The sequence below is a fragment of the Macaca thibetana genome, chromosome 7 (genome assembly GCF_024542745.1).
Source record: "Macaca thibetana thibetana isolate TM-01 chromosome 7, ASM2454274v1, whole genome shotgun sequence".
NCBI lineage: Eukaryota > Metazoa > Chordata > Mammalia > Primates > Cercopithecidae > Macaca > Macaca thibetana.
In genome coordinates, this window is record NC_065584.1 from 142,808,484 (window position 1) to 142,830,577 (window position 22,094).

General features: G+C 46.3%; 1 protein-coding gene and 1 long non-coding RNA gene across 4 annotated transcripts in view; one reads left to right on the plus strand and one right to left on the minus strand.

Annotated features, from left to right (window-relative positions):
- Window positions 1–997, minus strand: part of LOC126958489 (uncharacterized) — a 225,598-nt gene extending 224,601 nt beyond the window's left edge. For both annotated transcript variants that reach the window (XR_007727201.1, XR_007727200.1), the window contains exon 1: window positions 383–997. This is a non-coding gene — a long non-coding RNA (uncharacterized LOC126958489). The remainder of the gene's footprint in view (window positions 1–382) is intronic.
- Window positions 1–22,094, plus strand: part of LIPC (lipase C, hepatic type) — a 162,093-nt gene that overhangs the window by 55,283 nt on the left and 84,716 nt on the right. The gene's annotated exons all lie outside the window — the stretch shown is intronic.

The window sequence follows — 22,094 nt, forward strand, 5'->3', positions numbered from 1 at the left end:
TAGGCTGGTGGTCCCAGAGCCTGGTTTGTGTCTTCTTAGGAGCAGTATTCATAACGCAGGTGCGATGGACACCTGTAGGTGGGTAATGCCACCTGTGTGAACCAATGTGGCTCCAAAGAGCCTAACTTCCTATCTGCATGGTTAATCCAGTCAAAGCCCAGCCTGCTTTCCCATATAACTAGAGCTCAACAGAGCTTTTCATTAAAGCAACACATCATAACAAATACTTAACTAGTGCAAATAAAGCATTTTATTTAAAGCAAGTTTTAAAGACATATAAACATTAAGCACCAGAGCTCCATTCTTTAGCTGCTATTCATCACAGCCTATGCCAGTCCTTGAGTTCTGTCAAACTTGGGTAGAAGCCAATTTTCTAACTCACCTTCAACTTTCTTGGGATGAGTCCTTCCCGGGTTCCTTGTTTTCCTAGAAATTTCAGTGGCTTGATCATCCATCAAAACATATAGGGCAGCCAGGCGTGGTGACTCACACTTTTAATCCCAGCACTTTGGGAAGCCAAGGCAGGCGGATCACCTGAGGTCAGGGGTTCAAAACCAGCTTGGGCAACATGGTGAAACCCTGTCGCTACTAAAAATACAAAAGTTAGCTGGGTGTGGTGGTGTGCACCTGTAGTCCCAGCTACTCGGGAGGCTGAGGCAGAAGAATCGCTTGATCCTGGGAGGTGGAGGTTACAGTGAGCCAAGATTGTGCCACTGCACTCCAGCCTGGGCAATGGAGTGACTCTGTCTCAAAATGGAAAAAAAAAAAAAAAAAAAGGAACACAGCAGAACACATAGGCCTTCTCATCTAAAGTCCAAATAAGAGAATACTATGACTGGTTGGCACTGGAGGAAAGAAAAACTCTATCACTGCTCCCTTACTTTTCTGATGTTTTCGGTTTCTATGTCTTATCCCTTCAGGAACCAGGGGATAAAGAAGATTCTCTGTCACGTGCACCCTACATTGGCCCATGTCACTTCCCTTCTTCCAATCAGAACCAGTCATTTCCCCCACTTGATTGCTTCCCTAATCTTTGAACTTTGAAGCAGGATGTATTTATCGATTGATGGATATTTACTTATAATTGGTACCTCTTATGAAAGCCAAGCTTTTATATCTGGCTTTTAACACAGACTGTGCTCTTCAATAGTCTTAATGCAGATTGAAGGTTTTTCAAATTCACATTTTTAGAAAAGAGTTCCATTAAATTCCACATGAACAATGGAAAAAGTTTTAAATGGGACATTACAGTCATCAATTAAACACAGATTATAGGGCTGGGAGGAAGAGACAAAGACCAAATGTTCAACCAAGGGCAGAGGTGGGGTGTAGATTACAGATCAGAACCATAACAGATGGAGTCCCAAGTGGATCCAGGAAGTTGGAGGGAGCAGGTAAAGTACTTGGGTCAGGGATTCACAGGCCTAGGAACTCAGCTAGGGCAGGAAGGCTCAAACAAGGTAAGGGAGCCAAGAAGGTTGGACCCATCCAGGGAAGATCGAGTCCAAGAGGGCAGTCATCACCAGTCCCACACTAAAAGCATCAAAACTCTCTAATCTCCATCTTCTCTACTCTGTGGTATGTTGTCGAGGTAGGAATAGGTATGCAGGAAACTAGGGAGACAATCATAGCCCTCGACGTCTATCGTTTCTAATTAACACAGGGCAGAGCAGTTTGATCTTTTGGTGGAGATCTAAAATTCCTCTGAAGTTCTATCAAGCCCGATCTCCTGATGATTCAATGCTAGTTCTAAAATAGGAAGACTTACTTCCAAAACCAACAGATGTTTGGGCTGTCATTATGCCTGCACTAAACTCACTTGTGATTTTACTGTGAAGTCCTGTCTGTGTAATTTATTAGGAATCTTTTACATAAGATTACGTGGAAAATGTTATTAGTCATGAGGTATCTATCTGTCCATCCCAATGATTTGACTTTTACAGCAATGCAATGGGACATGCTGAGGGACCATTTGGTCAACTTTTCACCTAATGGTGGTACGATGAGAACTCCTAGCGGGTGACTCGGAGAGTGATTAGAAATAAAAAGGTTCTGGAAATTCCCCCACACTCTTTAAGGCAGCCTTTGTCAGGTATCTTAGTTTCGTGAAAGGTGGACTGATGTTTTCCATCTAGTATACAAAACATTTTCGAAGTAGTTATAGGACATTGAACAAGCCATTCAGCTCTCTGGGTCTGTTTTCTCATCTATAAAATAAAAGCCATCAACAGATCACATGATCTCTATGGTTCCTTTATTCTAAGGACGTATAGTTATTTTAAAGTCTTGGTTAGCCATCTTGACCAAACTAGCATCACAGGTAAGAAACAAGCTGCGAAAACCAAAATTCTTCTCTGGTTTATACCCTTTAAGTCAGAGGAAACCACTTTATATGTTGTCTGGGGTACTTTTCCCTAAACACATAATGGCTTTGTCTGCATCAAAGGTCATCTTCTATTTTCCTGCCCATTCATATGACCCCATAAGACCTTCCAGCATCTCAGTCAGCTGAGCATTTTACCTCCTGGAAAGCACATGGTTTCCTTCTTCTCTTTGTAGGTCATATGAAATGCTCATATGGTATGTACTGTAATCACTTAGTAAAGTTGCTTTTCACATATCTTCATCCAGAAAATTATCCCAACTGTTATATATACCTTTATTCTAATTTAATAATTCCAGTTTTCAAAACACTTTTCAGACGTCCATTGTTTTGTCTGAATCCTCATGACAACCTCATTTTTTATAGATTATTACACAGCATTCCTACTTATATATAATAGTTATAACTTTTTATTCCTAATAAACTTTGGCGTGACGTTTCATCAGATTCTGATAGTTTCTTTTTTCATTCATTGTATTCCTATCCAAATGTTTACTGACCCTGGGAAATAAATCTGGTGGACCAATGAAGCATGTATCTCAGAGGGTGATTAGAACTAAAAGCTGAAACGGACTTCAGTGATCACCTGTCCCACTCATCCTTGACCATAGGATCTTGTTCACAGTGACCAAAAGGTACACATCTCTCAGGGGCTTCCTGCTTGCGGAGCAGAACCTTTGCTTACAGGCTCCTTGTGTCTGTGAGCTCCTTGGAACCGCTCTTGAGCTCACAATGCCTGATTTGCACATATTGGGTTCCACTCCATGGCTTCTTCTGGTCCCCTCATAGAAGCAATGTTTTCCTTTCTTCAAATCCATCCTTTCCCAGAGAGCTTTGCAGCCACTTTTACTGGATTAATGAGTCAGCTGCAGAGTTTATGATCTAGTACTAGGCCTTCTAGGAAGCAGCTTTCCTGGGCTTATGTCAGGCTGTTCAAGAGCCTCCTGGCCTCCCTGCAACATTTGCTAGGCTACTTTTTCCTCCTAATTAATGGCTCTACCTTATCAGAGTGGCCCATTCTCAAATGCAGTAAATGAGTCCTTGATGTGCTATGTTTTGTTCTGGAAACTTCCCACGCTGCTCAGACCTGAACTGGGATTTGCTCACTGCTGCATAGTGGTTTGCCCACCAGGTATCCCTTATATCAAATCCTGCCCACGCTTAGAAAAACCACAGCTAAAAGTTGTTTGGCAAGTCTGGATGTTCACAGGGTTTTCCCACTGAGGGTCAGGGATCGCACAACGGTTGAAAGCTTGAACCCTGGGGTCAGCTGGAACTGCCTCTAACACAAGGACTGCTCTTAACAAGAACTGAGGCTTCCTAAACTTCAGTTTCTGGGTCTGTAAAATAGGACCCACTTCCTATAAATGTTGAGAAGATTAATGGGAATAATGCATGTAAAATGCACAGTACATGATAAAAGCCCAATGATTACTCATTATCCCACTCAATGCTTGGGGAAAGGCAAAGCAGCTAATATTACCCCAGATTGTAGGTAAGAATACTGGGTTCAAAAGAGGTCACATGGCTTACCCTTGTCTATACTGCACCTGCATGAACCATGGACCCAAACCTAAGTCCTAGCCACCTCCCAGACCCTTGCTCTCTCTGCTTCCCCAGCAGTGCCTCTCAGAGCCAAGACCTGTGTCCATGACAGTGATTCCCAAAGTGTGGTCCCCAAACCAGCAGCATCAGCATCACCTGGGAACTTGTTAGACATGTTAGGGTCTCACCCCAGACCTAATGAATCAGAAACTCTGAGAATGAGGCCCCACAGTCTGGGTTTTATCAAGACCTCCAGAGGATTCTGATGCACAGCCAAGGTTGAGAACCAAGGCTCCGTGGAATACTAATTTGCCTTTAGATCAAGCCCTGCCACCTGCTCCTGAGACGGATGGTCCACAAATCTCAATGTGATTCCTAACATGAGTTAAGCTGACCAACCCTGTGGCGTCATCAGGGGATTTGTGATTAATACATATTGAGACCGTTTAACCGTGGCAGTGGTTCTCACCCTCAGAAGCTCATTAGAATCATCTAGGGAACTTATAAAGTAACACAAAGGCCCACCCCAGACCAGTTCAGATCTAAAGACAGCCTGGACTGACAACCACGGAACTACATAGCTGCCACCCAGACTCCATGGAACTCTGCTAGGCTAGCAATAGTTTTACTTAAGGTTTATGTGTTTCATAATCCTGTTCCAGTAAATTGGCTCCTTTCCTCCCTGTGAACCTTGGACTCTCTGGCTGGCCAAGCCTCCACACCTCATGCCCACTTGTTTGCACAGCTACTAACGGTCATGAAGTTTTTTCTTAATGTACCTAAGCTCCACTGCCCAGAGCTATCCTGCTTGATCTGAAAACGTCATGATGAGATACAGTAAGCATTAAACATTAGTCCACCACAGTTGTTTTTCTTCTAGTAATTTAAAGGGCTTCAGGGAACAGTTTGTGTGTGTGTGTGCGCACGCGCCTTCAGAGACTGGATCTCACTCTGTTGCCTGCGCTGGAGTACAGTGGCGTGATCCTAGTCTACTGTAGCATTGAACTCCTGGCCCAAGTAATCTTCCTGCCTCAGCCTCCCAAAGCACTGGGATCACAGGCATGAGCCACCATACCCACCCTAAGGAATATAGTTTTATGAGCATGCTGCCGTATTCAGAATTCTGAGCTCAGCTCTTGGCCCACTTGGGTCTCAACCATTTAGAGTACTGATTACCAAAGGAAGAGCACAGTGTCAGCTTTTCTCCTTTTCCTCAACATGGGAGAGGGGATTTGGCTTAGGCTCAAAGCCCTAGTGATGCTTTCTGCTCCAACCCCTTTAAATTGAAGATCACCAACTTCCCAAAAAGAGGCCACCCTCATTTTCCAACTTGGCTCAGGCAGGGAGGCTGAGAAGCTTGGGGCTGCCCATTCACCCAGTCACCAGGCAGATGGACAGATGAGAGAACTGGGACCTTAAGGCCTGCCCTCAGGAGGCCTGGCACCAGGCTTTACAGCCCAGAGCAGAGAAAGACCGTGGCTGTTGCAAAACTCCTTGAGTGAAGTGACCCTGCCTTCTACTAAAAACATGGCCCAGTGGATTCCAGTTATTAACAAAGCTCGTTGAGAAGAAGCAAGAAAGGGATGGAGCAATGGCTAAGACCTCCCTGCGGTAGCACTTCCCCCAAGAGAACAGAGGAGTTGATGGGCATGGCATATTTTTCTCAATGTTGGATGACATTCCATCACCTTCTTCGTCTTCATGGAATCCTTTTTTTTTTTTTTTTCTTTTCTCTGAGACAAGGTGTCCCTTTATCACCCAGACTGGAGTGCAGTGGTACAATCATGCCTCACTGCAGTCTCGACCTCCCAGTCTCAAGGGGTCTTCCCACCTCAGACTCCTGAGTAGCTGGGACTACAGGCACACACCACCACACCTGGATAATTTTTGTAATTTTTGCAGAGATAAGGTTTCACCATGTTGCCCAAGCTGGTCTCAAATTCATGGCCTCAAACAATGCTCCCGGTTCAGCCTACCAAAGTGCTGAGATCACAGGCATGAGTCACCGTACCCAGCTGGAATGCGTTCTTTGAATTTTAAAAGACTGTAAATGAGAGATTTGTTCAGAGAAGAGGGTGTTTCCTATGTACAAACCCAAAGACCAGCTTTTATTTTTTATTAGGTATTATAGTCACAGAGGTATGAAAGGGTATATAATATTAAGTCTAAGAAATTTTTATGAAATCTTTGAAGTAAAATGCATTTTTATAAAATTTTGAATAAAAATTTTAATAAAATTACTCAAATTACTGTCTGTCTCCTTTTCATTTTCCTAATACCTAACACCTCTCTAATCTTTCTAGTAATGGGTAAGAAAAGCTTCCATAAAGAAAGGTAGAGAGAATTGAAGCATGGCAGTATTTTTGCGGGAGAAATTATAAGGTTTGAAGGCCTCAGGACATACCCAGTGATCTAAGGTCTAGGCCAGAGATGATAAGTAGGTTTTTTTTGTTTTGTTTTGTTTTGTTTTGTTTGAGACAGAGTCTTGCTCTGTCACCCAGGCTGGAGTCCAGTGGTGCAATCTCGGTTCACTGCAACCTCTGCCTCCCAGGTTCAAGCAACTCTCCTACCTCAGCTTCCTGAGTAGCTGGGATTACAGGCACACGCCACCATGCCCAGCTAATTTTTTTGTATTTTTAGTAGAGATGGGGTATCACCATCCATGTTGGCCAAGCTGGTCTCGAACTCTTGACCTCAAATGATCCATCAGCCTTAGCCTCCCAAAGTGCTGGGGTTACAGGCATGAGCCATGGCGCCCAGCTGATAAATAAGTAGCTTTAAACACAAGTGAGGATTCTATTCCATCAGGAATGGCTGCTTTATGCAGAAGGACTTTAAGATGATATCAGGCTAAGGGCAACAGAATACTGTAATCCATTAGCCGTATCTGTTATGGTCATAGGAGCAGCAAGAGGCAGTCTGAGTGCTACACACTTTACAGTGATCTAGGGGTGAGCTGAATAGTGAATGGAGATTTGCCTAGGAGAACCTTCTGGAGTTAGTGCTCCAAAAATCTGAATCAACCAAATGAATGAATTGAGCCAAATAGAAATGCATGACTATTCAGTTTTTATTATGTAGAGAGAGGCTTAGAAAGGGCAGGCACCTGGAGTTCCTCCACCCTCCTCACCCAATCACAACCGCCCTTACTGCCCTGCCAGTCCAGCCACATGCCCTTTCCGTCTCTCTCAATGACCCTTCTCAATGACCCTTGGGCTCCCCACTGAAGCTCGCTGAGGGCAGGGAACCCAGCTCTTTGGGGCCATAAAGGCATTAGTTCACCCTTCTCAGCCCCTTACCTATTTACTGGGTATTTAGATCAGGCCAAGTGTGGTGGCTCACGCCTGTAATCCCAGCACTTTGGGAGGCCAAGGTGGGTGGATCACCTGAGGTCAGGAGGTCGAGACCAGCTGGGCCAACATGGTGAAACCCCATCTCTACTAAAAATACAAAAAAGCAGTCGGGCATGGTGGCATGTGGCTGTAATCCCAGCTACTTGGGAGGCTGAGGCAAGAGAATCACTTGAACTCGGGTGGCAGAGGTTACAGTCAGCAAAGATTGTGCCATCACACTCCAGCCTGGGTGACAGAACGAGATTTGGTCTCAAAAAAAAAAAAAAAGATGATGATCTTGGAAGGATTACGTCTGTAATTCCTGCACTTTGGGAGGCTGAGGCAGGTGGATCACATGAGGCCAGGTGTTCAAGACTAGCCTGACCAATATGGTGAAACTCAGTCTCCACCAAAACATACAGAAATTAGCCAGGTGTTGTGGCATGTGCCTGTAATCCCAACTACTCAGGAGGCTGAGGCATGAGAATCGCTTGATCCTGGGAAATGGAGCTTGCAGTGAGCCAAGATCCTGTCACTGCACTCCAGCCTGGACAACAGAGTGACACTCTGTCTCAAAAAAAAAAAAGATTTGCCCGTTCCCTCCAGGGACACACAGCCTATGGGAGAGGGACAAGAAATATAATTATATTTAAAGAATTATAAAACAATTTTTATAAATTTAAAATTATAATGAAATCATTGTAATTATTTAGATCAGAAAAAATAAAAGCAAGTAAGTGCCAGGCATGGGGCTAAGCATTATACTCACCCACTGTATTCCATGTCATCTTTATGATGGCCTCGTGAGGTTTACTAATAGAGCCCCCATTTTACAAATGAAGAAACTGAGGCTTAGAGCATTCAAGCTAGGCAAGGGCTAAGCCAATGACTCAAACCCAGGTGTGTCTGACTATGGCTGTTACTAAGAGGGGAAGGGAATCATCTGAACTTGGGCTTGACTCAGAAAGGGGCATGGTTTTGGTAACTTTGAAAACACTACCACCCTACCCTCTAACACTGGCAGAGGGGAGCTGGACGGCTGGGGAGGGGCAGGACAGCAGCCAGAAGCAACAGCCTCTGCAGTCCCAGCAGCTGGGACCTCATGCCTCAACTAAGGATTGCCCAGCCCGGGTCCTGGCCCCCAGCACTGGGTATCAGCTCAGAGCAGTGAAGGCTGCTGGGGGCCTGTGGTTCCTGCATTTCCTGTGCTTATGCTGCCAGGGTGGGTTTTATGTGACCAGAGAGAAGCAGGGAAAATTGCTGAGAAGTCAGAGATCTGCCAGGGAATCGGTGATGAGCCCCAGGAAATGCTTTTTGTCTAAAAATATGCCATTTCTGAAAGGAAAACAGTCATTAGAGGGTGTGAGAAGCCCCCGTGGTGAGGAAAGCAAAACAGTAAGACTCACTGGGAGGCCAGTGGAACAACAGAGAAGCCCATTACCCACCCACTTCCTGTGCGATTAACAAGACGTTTGGAGGATGAAAGGCAAGCAGACAAAATGACAACCCACAGACAGAACTCCAGGGGAAATGTCTGGGGACAGCATGGGGAGATGCAGCAGGGAGGTAGGAGGATAAGAAACTGTTCCAGTTAATATCTTTCTGGCATCAGCTGGTTCAGCTATAGATTTGGCTAAAATTACCTGTGTACTTACTAGATGCCAGGCAGTTAGGGGGCTTTGCTTAAATCACTCTCCTGCATTCTTTACACAGCACTTGATGAGGGAGGAAAGTGAGTCTTGGAGGTTAAGTGACTTGTCCAAGGTTACACAACTGGGAAGGGAGACAGACATGGTTCCATCCCAGGTTCCCTGATTCCAAATCTCCCACTCATTCCAGTGTACCAACCTGCCTCCAATAAGATCAAGAGTCTTTTTTTGCGTGTGTGGAGACGGAGTCTTGCTCTGTCGCCCAGGCTAGAGTGCAGTGACACGATATTGGTTCACTGCAAACTACACCTCCCAGGTTCCAGCAATTCTCCTGCCTCAGCCTCCCGAGTAGCTGGAACTACAGGTGCCGACCACCACACAGGCTAATTTTTGTATTTTTAGTAGAGACGGGGTTTCACCATGTTGGTTAGGCTGGTCTCAAACTCCCAACCTTAGGTGATCCGCCCGCCTCAGCCTCCCAAAGTGCCGGGATTATGGGCGTGAGCCACCACGCCCGGCTTAAGATCAAGAGTCTTGACCACCCCCAACCTAGGTGTACTCAGTCCAGTTTTCCTGGCAGACTATTGCCATTTTGCATTCCTTATTTTATCTTGTGTTGAAGCAAACAGGACTAAGGAAACTCCCTACCTTTTTTATTAATGACTCATTTTCAGCTAAAACACATTGTAGCCACATCAGATACATGTGCTCACCCAGCAAAGATGTACTGTGGGAAGGTAACGTCTAAGTTACTTGATCCAAAGCCCTTGTACATCAATCGTCAAGCACCCAACCCTCCTTTGCCGAAATTTCCAGGGGACTGGGCCCTTGGGTGGGGGAAGAGGGGACAGTTTCTTCAGGGGCCTCTCACCACTGGGAAGTGCATCCTCTCTGCTGGGGGCAGTAAAAAGGCTTTACATGGGCCGGCTGTGGCTCATGCCTGTAATCCCAATTCTTTGGGAGGCCCAAGCAGGAGGATTCACTTGAGCCCAGAAGTTTGAGACCAGCCTGGGCAACACAAAGAGACCCCACCTCCACAAAAAATACAAAATTTAGCTGGGCTTGATGGCTACACACCTGTAGTCCCACTTACTAGGGAGGCTGAGGCAGGAGGATCAGAAGGTCAAGGCTGCAGTGACCCATGATTGCACCTCTGCATTCAAGCCTGGGCAACAGAGCGAGACCCTGTCTCAGAAAAAAAAAAAAAAGAGGCTTTTCATGAATTTCACATTCCACCCTCCACCGTCTTTGATATAGGTAATTTATCAGCATTTTGTAGAGGAGGAAACAAGGTCTCCCCTAGGTTAAGCCCAAATCCAGTTTGACCTTGGCGACACAGTGAGCGTCCTTGCATGGAGGTACGCAGGATCGCTGAGGGTGACAACCTTCGAGGTCCCTCCCTGGCCTGTCTGCCCAGGCTGAACATCCTCAGAGACCTCAGCTCTCCTCTCAGCACACAATTCTGCTCCACTCATGGCCCTCCCAGCCACCCCTGGCTTCTCAAAGCTACTCCTGCATGGAGGCAGGTACAACTAACCAGTGAGCCTCCTGACCTGCCCCATCCCATTGAGGAACTGCTTCTAGGTCCCTGTGGATTCTGGGCCTCTGTGAAGTGGCGAAAGGAGAGGACGCATCTCCAGCTACCATCCCTCCACCTATTTTCTGAGGAAACCAGTGAGTTATCAAATGCCACCTCTGATGGCCCCGTCTCAACCCTCACTGTGAGAGGCCTTCCCCAAGTCAGAATTTCCCACAGGGGAAGTCACTGTGGGCTTCTCTCTCCTTCCCCTACCTCATGTGGTCAGGAAGTCCAGCCGGCCTTTTCTCCTGTGTGTCTCTCAAATGTGTCCCCTGGCTCCCCTCCATTGCCACTGCCCTCTTCAGTGTCTGGCCTGTGCTCCCACCATAGGCTTGAAGCTGGCTGCCCTCTCACCTCCATCCTCCATACCACAATCCTGGTGATCCTTCTAAGAGGCAAAGGTAATCATGCTTCTTCCCTGCTCAAGATCTGTCAAAATATTCCGTGGCCTCCAGAGAAAAGGTAGACAGCCCGGCCACCCAGGCCCTTCACTATCTGCCTCTAGACCATCTCCAATGTCCTACAGTGTCCTGAATGTTCCCTTTCCCTGCCTCTGCCCAACACACTCCCATTCTTTCAACACCCAACTCAACTATTACCTTCTCTCTATCAGATCTTCCCTGAACTACCTCCCCAAAACAAAGGCAATTGTCCCCTCTGGTTCCCCACCGCCACCCCCTGCTCACCCCTGCTCAGGCACTCCTGGAGCACTGTATTGCAACCACTGGCTCACACATCTGTCTCCACCAGCAAACCACTAAACCGTGAAGAAGTGGTTTGCTTAGCCAGGACTTGTGCAATGAATGGATTTGCAACAAAGGGAGCCACTGAGAGAATACATGACCCAAGTCATGGCAATTGGTCCCCATGGAAGCAGCAGCTCAGGGCAGGGCCCAGACTTAGGCAGGCTTAACTGTGCAGGACATTCCATTAACAATAGGCACCACTCTGAGCATTTCCTATGTGCCAGGAACTACGCGAAGCTCTCTACCTGGATTCTGTCATTAAAAAGGATGAGTTAATTAATGGAAAGCGAGTAGAACAGTGCCTGACACAGTATAAGTACTGAACACACGTTAGCAAGAAAAGTGACCGATCATTTATGGGACGGTTCTTACACCAGGCAACGTGCCTAGCACAGTCCACGCACTGTCTCACTCTTCACAACAACCTTGGGGGGAGGGCAGTCCTGTTTGTCCCCATTTTACAGAAAAAGATACTGAGTCTTGGCTAGGCCAAGCGATCTGCTCCAAGTCTTCAGTTCGGAAGTAGCGGATTTGGTCCTCCATCCCCGATCCATCTGCTCTGGCACCCAGGTTCTCGGTCTCTGGTATAGCAGGGTGCCAAAGTCCGGTTGAGAAGCAAGCCAGGTTTTTCAGGCACAGCCTGATGTAATATCCAGGGGAAACACATGGGACTAGCAGGCTTCCTTTTCTGTCACATTTAGTCTAATATCACATTTAACATACCATCCTCCAAGGGACAGAATTCACAGGAAACCATGCAGTCTGGTTCCTCCCGATTTCTCCTGTGTGCCATAGTTATGCCTTCCTTCTGGGAAGGTGTGAGTTGGAGTCAGTCCCCTCCTCATGCAGCTGGGGAAGCTGAAGCCGAAAGCGGTTTAGTTACTCACATGGAGCTAAGACCATCACACCAAGCTCAGGCATGGGGTCAGTCCACCAGCAGTGTGGACCTCACCGTGCCGGCTGCGTTCCAAATGACAGTGGCATGGTGCCACGGAAAAAACATGAGGTGTGCAGCTGGACCCCCAGAAGCCCCGACTCTGCCAGGTGCTAGCTCTGGGACATCTTGGGCAAGCCATTGGCCTCTGAGTCTGTTTCCCCACCTGCGAAACAAGCCAGAGAGCTCATTCCTCACAGGGCTGTGGTCAGAATGCGCCTCTGTGCTTGGTAAGCTGTCAAACGTTCCTCAGTTGCTGCCCTTAGTAGCGAGCTCAGAGGAAAGCTAGTTTCGCCTGTTTCCGTTGGACTGCACTGTACCCAGGGCACGCCCTGCCCTCTGACAACAATCAGGGTCATTCTAACTCAAAGCAAACAGCCTGGTCTCAGAACCGGTCTTGCACCACCATGGCGTTAAGCTGCCTTCCCATTTCATCCATGTTTGCTTAGCTGGGTGGGATCTTTCCCCCACAAGCTCCTATAGGCGGTCACATTTTTCTTTTAAAGATACTTTCCCTTCGACTATAGTCCACAGGCATTGGAGGATGAAGCTAGTAGGTTGTCTGTATATAGACTTTCTTCCAGGGAAGAAAGCGGCTTTGCTATCTCCTACCTTTCTAAACAAAATCTGCCTTGATTTTCTCTGCCAAGATATATCTTTGGATGGGGTAAAGCGCTTCTGAGGGAAGCTACGTGAGCTGTGTTGTAGCTGAAGAGAGAATTGAAAGAGGAAGCCGAGCTGAGACTGGCAGTTCCGGGGCTGGAGCCCAACTTTGCAGAATGCCTGCATAGCAGTTTGACCCCAACAGATCAGGCTCTTAGGGACAGAAATGAAAAGCACTGAGAGAGGGGAAGTGTGGGTGGAGCTTATGGACATTCTATGAGCCAAAGCAATTTTGGAGTCTAATCATCTGGGGGAAAATATTTGCCATGTCATTTTAAAGGGTACAAAACAGAGGAAAATGAAAGGATTCGAAAATAATTGGTAGCGCTTCTCCTTTTACCCTTGTAGAAGACAGCTCTCTGGTTTTCAGCTCCACTCATTCTGCCCTCCATTGGGAGCTCCCACAGAGTCTTAGAGATGGATGATGCAAAAGTTAGAAAATGCCTGTGTTTCCTGCTTGCCTTAATTTAGGAAATTGCTTGACTGAAAAGTGAATTTCATTTATAGGATAAAATACTTGATGTCCAGAGAAGCCAGGCCTCAATACACTGATTTTTACCATGTCACTTCCCCCTAGACCTGTGACAACTGGCCTGATTCTTGGGGAAAATTTGAGTCACATGGCAGTCTGCAGGTGCCCACAAGTCCCTCTGTGATGAGTACCTGTCTTCCCAGTGTCATCTCACCTCCTCCTCTCCAGCCAGGGGGACTCGCACCCTATACCCATCCCATGCACATCTGTCCCAGGCTCTGACTTTCGGCTCCTACCCCAACAAGGCCCCACCTCCCCCCATAATTCAGGGTACCCAAGCTTGGCCCATCCTAAAGCCATCTCTGATAACCCCACCACCACCTGTCTTCATCCAAGCTGGAAGTGATGAGTGAACTCTCAGAATAAACAATAGCTCACATTTCCTGAGATAAGAGCCAGGCACTTTACAAACTCACTCTCATGTGTGGTTTTGTTTTGTTTTGTTTTGTTTTTTGAGACAGTCTCACTCCATCACCCAGGCTGGAATGCAGTGGCATGATCTCACCTCACTGCAACCTCCACCACTTGGGTTCAAGCTATTCTCCTGCCTCAGTCTCCCAAGTACCTGGGACTACAGGCACACGCCACCACACCTGGCTAATTTTTTATTTTTAGTAGAGATAGGGTTTCACCATGTTGGCCAGGCTGGTCTTGAACTCCTGACCTCAAGTGATCCACCGTTCTTGGCCTGCCCAAAGTGCTGGGATTACAAGCATGAGTCACTGCGCCCGGCCAGCTCACTCTCAATCCTCCAGCAACAATACAGATATTACTATGATTTATCCCCATTTCATAGAGGAGATAATTGGGACTTAGGGAGGTTATGCAAGTTGCCCAAGGTCATATAGTTGGTAACTATCAGAGCCAAGAGTTGAACTCATACCACCTTTCCCAACAGGACCTTGAGCTACTAAAACTACCATGCACTTGTTTTATAACATTTACAGAACTATACTTCAGTGGGCAAAGGCCATGCATGATTCTTCATAACTCCCACAACACTGAGCCACCAGGAATCAATGCATGAATAAATGAATGAATGAGAAAATACCCACAGACTAGAGAGTTAAGGCAACTTTTATAAACATTAAAAGGATGCCATGTCAACAAAAACGCACTAAGCACCAACCATGTGGCCCACATTCTGATGGACTCTAGGCCCCAGGGTTGAAGCCAGGGTCCACTGGACTTTCAGGTATTCAGTGAATTCCCACTTTCCAGCCTAGAAGACAGTCTTCTATTGAGGACTGCTTTTCAATCTACTAGCTGCTTCTCTGTGCATTATTGCTTAGCAAACAGTGTGATTTATGCATGAGACACACACATTAAGACGCAATGTAGTTATTCCAACTGTCATAACTACTAAATTGAATTGAATGGCAATCTACTGATAGTTCAACCTCTGCAGGAAAGAGTAATCAGCCTGAAAATAATCAGTGCAATAGCACTGTAGTGACATTGTCAAAAACTGTATAAACAGTAGGAAAGGTAATGCTATGGCTGTCACTTATTAATGCACAGAGTTCTGGTGTTCCTAAGATGAAGACCACTGAAATGTGAAGTTAATTTGTCCAAACAGAATTTCTAATCAATACCTTTGATTGTTCCTTTGTCTCTATACCTTACTAAAGTCAGGCCATTAGCAGTGTTTACAACATTACAGGCAAATGAAATTGGGTCTCTGCCTGGTCCGCCTACAAAGGACTTCTATTGCAATAAAAATAATCAATTGGATTCTTCATTTTCTGCTGGGTCCATGTGATTTCCTTAATAATGTCAATGCAGATTGTAATTTGTAGGAAAAAAATAAATACTGGTTGCATGAGGCATGAAATTTCAGACCACAGAAATGCCATCTTTTCTTACAGAATTGTTTTGTTATAAGGGTATGTGGCTTGGACACTTAGAAGAGACCTTGGGTCTGGTGCCCAATTCATCTTTCATAGACCTATATTTTGTCTTCCAAATGTGCCTTGTACGTTTCTCCTTCTGTACCTTTGCTCTCCAGTTGTTGGAGAGGAAAAGGTCAAAAATTAGTCAGAAAATCACCATTAACCCCCCAGCTTGACCACTCACTAGCTAGTCATTTAGCCTCTGTGGGCCTCAGTTTGCTTCTCTGTAAAATGAGGCAGAAAACTATGAAAGTGCTTCCCATCTAAGTTCCCCAGGCTCCTAAGACAATGCCTGGCCCATAGAAGGCACACAGTATATGTTGCTTGAGCAAATGAGTGAATTTCTTGCATGGTATCTGGCATGTGATCAGCACAATTAATGGTTCCTTAGAAATTAAGAGTCTGTTCCCCACCAGTAACATTCATCTTCCTCTTGGCCTGGTAAAATCTTACCCATTGTTCAAAGCTAAAATCAAATTCTGCTTTGTCTGAGAAACCTTCTCAAGACCACATCAACTAGAAGTGATCTGTCTCCCTAAACTCCTAAGACATGCATTGTCCATAAGCTTCATTCATTCATTTTATCTACTCATTTTTGAAACAGAGTCTCGCTTTGTCACCCAAGCTGGAGTGCAGTGGCGCAATCTCGGCTCACTGCAACCTCTGTTTCCTGGGTTCAAGTGATTCTCCTGCCTCAGCCTCTCAAGTAGCTGGGATTACAGGTGCCCGCCACCACAACTGGCTTATTTTTGTATTTTTAGTAGAGATGAGGTTTCACCATGTTGGCCAGGTTGGTCCCAAACCCCCAACCTCAAGTGATCCGCCCCCACCTTGGCCTCCCCAAAGTGCTGGGATTACAGGTGTGAGCCACTGTGCCTAGCCTATAAGTGTCATTTAGAACAAGCTTGTCCAACCTTCAGCCCAGGACGGCCTCGGTCCAGGACGGCTTTGAATGCGTCCCAACACAAATTCATAAACTTTCTTGAAATGCTATGAGATTTTTTTCATGATTTTCTTTTTGTAGCTCAACAGCTACCATTAGTGTTAGTGTATTTTATGTGTGGCCCAAGACAATTCTTCCGGTGTGGCCCAGAGAAGCCAAAAGATTGGACAGTCCCGATTTAGAACTTGGGACTCATGGCCTTGTACTGTTGGTTCTCTTCTCAAAGGATTTCTTAGCTGCCCAGTTATATCACAAGCTTCTGGGGGCCAGGTCCAGAGACTTTGGTTCCTGATGATCTCCACAGCTCTCCACAGCCCCTAGTAAAGAGCATGACACACAATAGAGGTTCCATAAGCATCCACAGATTGACTGGGGAAATGTCCAATTCCCATGGAGATGGTCAGATACTCTGGAGAGGCCACAGTGAGTACAGGCCCTACAGCCCTCCATGGGATACACTGGGCCTCTAAAGACTTGTCTTCTGTAGCAAGCTTGCTCCATTTTGCTAAATCTCTTCCCATTTGTAAGGAAACAGCTATCCTCATGACTTGTGGTGGGAAGGAAACTGTACAACCTCTTCAGGGGACAGAGTGACAATGACTCTCAAAGTTTAAACAGCGCATACAATTTTAAAAGATTTAAAAAAACACAAATGTCCTTTGACACAGTAATTGCACGTATAAATGTTTATCTCACAGACTGACCTACACATGTATGAGAAAAGTCATTGAGAAAACTCACTTTTGGATTATCTGTAGTAGCAAAAGACTGGAAACATAAATGTCCATCAACAGGCAACTGGATAAATAAATCAGGCTATATCCATGCAGAAGAACACTATGCAGTCATTTAAAAGAATGAAGTTGGCCAGGCACGATAACTCACGCCTGTAATCCCAGCACTTTGAGAGACTGAGGCAGGCAGATCACCTGAGGTCAGGAGTTCCAGACCAGCAAGGCCAACATGGCGAAACCCCGTCTCTTCTAAAAAATATAAAAATTAAGGTGTGGTGGTGGGCAACAGTAACCCCAGCTACTCAGGAGGCTGAGGCAGGGAGAATTGCTTGAACCTGGGAGACAGGTGGCACTGAGCCAAGATCGGGCCACTGCAGTCCAACCCGGTTGGCAGAGCAAGACTCCATCTCTAAATAAATAAAGTAGAACTGTACGTACTCATGTAGAATATTCTCCAACATGTAAGTCAAAAGACAAGGTGCCAACCAGTATGCATGGCTTCATCCAGCTTATGTAAAAAGGGAGATGTACACATGTATGCTTGTATGTGCCTGTAATGTCTCCAGAACAATAGCAACAGCTGACTTGGGGCAGCAGGGAAAGAGAGCCTGGGGTCAGAAGCAGGAGGAGACTAGTCACTATATTCTGTATTCTCATTCATACGGACTAAATTTTTTAGCAAGTGCGTGCATTATCTTTCTTTTAAATTTTAACTTTATTTTTAATCAGCTGATGAAGTCACATGTACAAAATCATGAAAGTTACAAAATGGTACATGGTAAAAAGTCTTCCACCCAGCCCTGTCCCCGGTCACCCAGTTTCTAGCCTAGAGACACCTAATGGGAGCCCTTTCTTCTGCCGTTTTTAGAGACAGTCCATGCATTGCAGATATTTTCTTTTAAAATAATCACAATAAAGTGAACTGGAAGAAACGTTCCACTGACCTCGCCACCCTCTCCAGCTCATGCTGTGTTCTCCAGAGCCAAGCTTTCAGACACGGTTGTCTACGTGTATGGAGGAGTAAAAACAGTTCCTCGGGCTTTGGGGTCAGACAAACCTGAGTCTTCAATAATTGACCCAACCTCTCTAGGTCTTACGGCGTCACCTATAAAATGGACAATTCATACCTGGCTCTTAGGTTGTTATAAGGGTAAGAAACAGTCCATGAAAAGCACACGGGTCATTTAGCCAGAGCCACTCTAACGCTCTGGGCACCAGCGCCCTCCATGGCTGGGACCCCTCCTCACTGAGCAGTGCTCCTGGAGGCAGCCAGAGACCACAAGACCCCTGGATGTCCCCCTAATCCCCTGAGAAGTACATCCTGTATTTCTGAGGTAACGTTTTACAGTAAACATCTACAGCAAGCAAAAAACCTTGAGGAGCTCATGATCAAGACCAGTCCTTCCTGGGTTTGGGGGCTTTTGAAAAGGCCCAGGGTTAGACATCAGGAAACCTGTATTTAAGGCCTGACTCTCTCATTCACTGAGCCTCCTGGAAGTGATTCACTTCTCATCCCAAGCCTTGCACAGACTGGGTGGTGATTCCTGAGGCCCAGAACCTGGCCAGCCTCATAGCCTCAGTCAGGATGTGTTAGCAGAGCCCTTTGCTCAGCAAAAGCATAGCTGGGTGAGTCTCTAGACAGTGTGTTTTTCAGGCTAAAGTATCTCCCTACCATGGACATAAAATGACATGGGTACAGAGCACACTAAATTCTTCAAGGTTACAGATTTAAGTTCTTCAAGAACAGAGTGACTATTTAAGTAAGCAATTGGCACACTGGCCCTGCAATTTACACAGTGATTCCTATGATCCAGAGGGTAGAAGAAGATTTTGCTCCTCACAGAGGTTTTGCAGGACGTGGGTGGGGTTGGAGGGGAGGCTGCTGTGAGGTTAGAAGCGGGTAACCTCTGTCCCTTCACCATGTTTCTCTTGCCCTATCACCATCCAGCATTCACACTCCATTCCCCAAAATAAACCACAGATACAAAGTAGAAAGATACTTCTCCATCTATTTTTTAAGTAAATCTAGGAAGTTAAAGATCACAGCTGTCTCCAAGAATACCATGCTCATTGAGTAAAAATATCTCTTAGCAAGTTGTCCTAAATCAATTTTTTTTAATGAGAACTCTTTTTTCCTACTTAGTATTGATAATTTCACAGCTCTGTAAAAAGTGCTTCTGAAACAAGAAAACTGAGTATTTTCTAATTTATTCTCTGGGAGATTTGTCTGCTAATCAAATACCTTCATTCCCTCCATACTTAAAGGGGGCATTTTAAAGTGACTTTCCCAGGCGTTCCAAATTACTTCTTGAGGTTTATTATCTGTTTTTAAATTTATGTCCAACATGGGCTCTCTTCTTGAGGACTGAACTGTTTCAGAAAATGATGGAAATCTGGAGTGAATCTACCAATAGTGTTGAGTCTCTCCGAAAAGACAGTTCATTAAAACCTGAAAGGTTTGACCCTCTGGCTCTATCTTTTTGGCCTAACGTCCTAACACAGGTGTGGACAGGGTCAAGCATGCAGGCCTGTCTCTGATATCTGGTTATAGCGAGGCTGTCCTTGGCATTTCACATCTTCTGCATCATACATTATTTTCACCTCATTATTCGATTCCTACTCCATTTGGTGATAATCCACTGTGTGGTAGGCAGCTTTCTGGGCACCACCATACAGAGAAATGCCTTAGCATTCGTCCCTGCCTTCAAAAGGGCCTTAGGATCAAGAAGAAGTGGACACAAGCACACCTGACTAAATGCAACATGATGGAGGGTGCATCTGGGATGTGAGCAAAGTGCTTGGAGACAACTCCTTTTATTTATGTCAGAAATGCTTCCAAGGCATCTACCATGAGCCAGGCATCGTGCTAATAAGGGCTTTACCAATATTAATTCATTTAATCCTCACTGAAACCCACTGAAATGGATACTATTCTTATCCTTTTGTACTGGTGGGGAAACTGAGGCACAGAGCAGGGAAACAACTTGCCCAAGGTCACACAGCCAGTCAGCTCCAGGTAGGGCTCCTGGGGTATGGGCCCTGGAGCCCACACACTCTGACTCCAGGGCCCACGCTCCTACCACCGGGCCACACTGCCTCACCACACACTTTCTCGCCAAATTCAAAGACACTAACTAAAACCACTTACAAATAGAGTATGCCGACTGAGAATGCTCCAGAACACATTGAGGAAGTGACATTTACACTAAAACCTGAATGATGAACAGGAGTTAACTGGGCTAACAGGGGAGGAAGTGGGTTTATAGCCGAGGTTCTGGGTGGGGAAGGAGTGTGATGTGTTCCAGGAACTCAGCAAGGCCACCAGAAGAGGAGGGTGGAAAAGAAGGAAGAAAACAGCTCAAGAAGAGGTTAAAACATGAGCAGCAACCATAGCATTCAACACCCTCACTACAGGCCAAGGGTCATTCTGTGGTTGGGTTTCGCAAGAATGATAGGAATGTAACAGCTTCGGCAGGGGTGATAGCATCAGTTCTCATCATCCACTGATCACTTGGGCTGATGTGTACAATGCACTGGAAGAGGACGGTAGTTGGGGGAGGAGGAGAGGGAGGGGGTGTAAGCAGGGAGACCGTGAGGGAGTTAGCAGCCAGGAGAGTGTTGATACTTCCATGGATGGGCTGGAGGTGGATTCAAGTGGATTCAAGCGAGTTTTAGGAGACAGTATCAACAGGTCATGCTGCATGTTTGATTATGTTGGGTGAGGAGAAGGAGTCAATGGTGGCTCTGAAGATTCTACGTATTCACAGGGTCAGGAAGCACTTGTTTGTCACAGGTTTGTTGGGTGCCGGAGGGGAAGAAAGTCCTGTGCAACAGCCACACGCAACATCCATCACTCCCCTCGCTCTCAGGATGCTTCTGGGCTCCAGACCCTCGCATGTGCTGACCCTGGGCTGGGGGCCATTTCCTTCCTTCAGCTGAAGACCTTTCATACTGTAAGATTCAGCTTCAAAGTCTCTCCCTCCATATACATCACACACTGACACTGGACCAGGCACTTATTTGGATCTCACAACATCTCTGCCAAGAAGATATTGCCATCCCTGTTTTACAGATTACTGAGAATCAGAGACGTTCCAAAGCTGGCCTGTCATTTGTGGCATAAGCGAGAAAGCCCACTGACATCCCAGCACTGCCTTCCCAGCCACACTGAGGTAGAAGTGGGCTTGGCCTTGGGGCCCCTTCTTCTCAAAGGCATTGAGGTTACTTTTCATGTAGATTAGAGTTGAGAACTTGAGGAACAATGAGAACTTCTGGAGCACATGCTGTGGGCTGTGTGAGGACGTCGGCAAGGGAACAGCCTAAGATGGCTAGAACTACAGCAGGTGCGCACCACAGAACATGCCCCTCTTTCATCTCTAGAATTCATCTAGTAAAGCACCTCCCAAGCCTCAGGTATCCAGGGTGTCCCTGTTCTTCCTAGACGTAGGTTCCAGTGAACAGACATCCCACAGCATAGCTAAGAACAAGCTTCGTGCCTCTACCACGCTGGCGAGTCCATGCTGCTCCCCTTGTCCTGCCACTCCTTGACATGACCCTCTATTCTAACCATGCCACTCTGTCGTGTCACTGTCCCTCTGCCTGGTTCCTCCTTCCTCTGTCTTATCTGCCTGGAGAGTCCTGCTCCTTGGATGAGTCCCACCCAGAGCATCCCTCCCCCATCTCCTCTGGCTGGGTGTAGGGTGACCAGCTGTCCTAGTATGCCTGGGCCTAAGGGATCTTCTGGTTTGTGGGACTTTGGATGCTCAATCAGGGCAATTCCACGCAAACCAGGATGGTTGGTCACCCAAGTTAGGCATGTGGATTGCCCCTGCTTACAGCAAGCCCAGCAAGTATCCAAGCTGTCTTGTACTCATCGGTTCTCTCTTCTGCTCCTTCCCCAAAAGTAGATACGACTCTTTGAGATGAAGCCCTGTGCCTTGTTCATCACTATATTCTCAACATCTAGGCCTGGTACAGACTAGGTGTGTGGTCGATGTTTGTGCAATGAATGTATGAGCCCAGACTCAGTGAGTGTGTTAGGAGATGGCTCCCACCATCCAGCAGATAGAGACGGGAGGCAACGCAGGCGGAGGACATCCTACCAAAGCAGCACACGAGCAAGACGCGGGGCCTGAGAACAACTGAACCCTGGCCCGCAGATG